The following is a 2,100-nucleotide window of genomic DNA, read 5'->3' on the forward strand; positions in this document are numbered from 1 at the left end:
TGCTCTTCTTTTTATTAAATTCATTCCAAAGTATGTTATTCTTTTTGATGTTATTGTAAAATGGGTTTGTTTTCTTAGTTTTTCAGTTTATTCAATGTTACCACACAAAAATAACATTAATTTTTACATTAATCTCGTATCCGGCCAGGGATATAACTCAGTAGCACAGCACCTGCTTGGCAAGTGCAAGGTCCTGAGTATGATTCCTGGTACCAAAAAAAAAAAAAAGAAAGAAATCTCATATCCTGCAACTATGTGGAACTCATTTTATTACTTCTAATTGTTTTTCAGTTAATTCCTTAGAATTTTCTACACTTAAGATCTTGTCATGTACAAAAGCACAGCATCTTTATCCTATCAAATCTATACAAAATAAAATACATGAAACAAAGTAGATAATAAAATTTAGAAAAACAGAAAGCACCTGGTTCTGAGTCTTGGCTCAGCCACTTACCAGCCGGGTTACCTGAGGTAGACTATTTAATACCTATAAAATGGAGATGATAAGAGAACAGAGTATAAAATACTTAATATAGTGTGGAATATATTGTAAAGCTCAATAAATGTTACCTAGCCGGTCATGGTGGCACACACCTGTAATCTCAGCACTCGGGAGGCTGAGGCAGGAGGATCACTGTGAGTTTGAGGCCTGCCTGGGCTACAAAGTGAGCTCAAAGCCAGGCTGAACTGCACAGAAAGACCCTGTCTCAAAGACAAAAAAAAATACATACATAAATACATGTTACCTAACATCAAGATTATGAAAGAAATTTAAAAATTAAAAAAATGACAGATCAGATTGTATAACCATGTTAAAATGTCTTTATCAAAATCAACCATTAAGTGCAATACTATTTATAGCTGAGAATACTGAAAATGGTATGTTCACTGAATGGAGACTAGTTAAATTATACACGTTTACAGTAAAATTTCATGCAACTACAACAATAATCATGTTTCTAGGTCAGGACCTATCAGTATTCCTTAGCATCATTTTGGAGGAATTACCTGATGTAAATAGACAAATGAGAAAATAGAGGTAAAAACTAGAAAGGAGTAAAATTTAATTGTCTATCATGCACTTATATCCCTCCCCATCAAAGAGAATCAGCTGAAAAACTTACAAAAAAAAAAAAAGATCTATGCCCTGAGGGCAGAGCGCACAAACAAGGACCCCGAGGACATTACAGACTGAGTCACTGCCGTCACGGCACCCGTGGCAGAGAGGAGGTCCTGACTCAGAGGCCCCGGGGACTTCTTTGGCTGGGGGCTGGGCGAGCAGACTGTCTGAGCCCCGTGTGCCCTGCACCGAGACAGCAAGTACTCCGGGAGCTGCAGGGCCCATTGGTTAGAGTCTGTGCTTGGCCCACACCGCCAAGGTTCCCAGCTGAAATGTGCGGAGAGAACCAGGTATTTTCCATCTACTCCCTGAGGGCAGAGCGCGCAAACAAGGACCCCACCAACATTACAGACTGAGTCGCTGCCGACCCGGCACCCACCGCAGAGAGGAGGTCCTCACTCAGAGGCCCCAGGGTCTTCTCTGGCTGGGGGCTGGGCAAGCAGACTCTCTGAGACCCGCACAACCTGCGCTGAGTGAGCGAGTGCTCCAGGAGCTGCCGGACACGTGGTTCAAGTCCGTGCTCTGCCTTTGCCCAAACCATCTAGCGAGTCAAAGGCTGGGGAAGTCTGTGACTGCTACCCATCTGGGCTGCATCCTGTATGTGTCCTGAACTGACTGGAGACATAGATTCAGGTGGTTCACAAACCGTAGACCCTGCAGTTTGTGTCTGAATTATGCCTGTACCCTAAACTGCCTGGAGACATAGGTCCACTGGACCAGGATTGTCACACCAGTGCAACTTGAGTCAGGTCGTGCATGTGCACTGAACTGCAAGGGGACGCTGGATCAGATGGTCAGCCATCAACTGACACAAGTGCCCATGTCTGAGAATGGGGATAACTAGATACAAATCAAAAACTGCCGGAAATCCTGAGACTAAGTAGCGCTACTCAGAGGTCACCCAGAGGCAAACCCAAACAACAGGAAAAATAGGGACACTAGTGGTCTTGGCTGAGCAGCTACTGAAGAGGGAAACTGAG

At 43.8% G+C, this 2,100-nt stretch overlaps 1 long non-coding RNA gene across 1 annotated transcript; it reads right to left on the bottom strand.

Moving 5' to 3' along the window:
- Nucleotides 1-252: 252 nt before the first annotated feature.
- Nucleotides 253-639, bottom strand: LOC106147589. The gene is made up of 2 exons (XR_001232524.1): nt 595-639; nt 253-487 (listed from the first exon to the last, which is right to left on the bottom strand). It is a non-coding gene; the product is annotated as an uncharacterized LOC106147589 (long non-coding RNA).
- Nucleotides 640-2,100: the final 1,461 nt, after the last annotated feature.

The sequence above is a fragment of the Chinchilla lanigera genome, unplaced genomic scaffold, assembly GCF_000276665.1.
Source record: "Chinchilla lanigera isolate Chin_1 unplaced genomic scaffold, ChiLan1.0 scaffold00187, whole genome shotgun sequence".
NCBI lineage: Eukaryota > Metazoa > Chordata > Mammalia > Rodentia > Chinchillidae > Chinchilla > Chinchilla lanigera.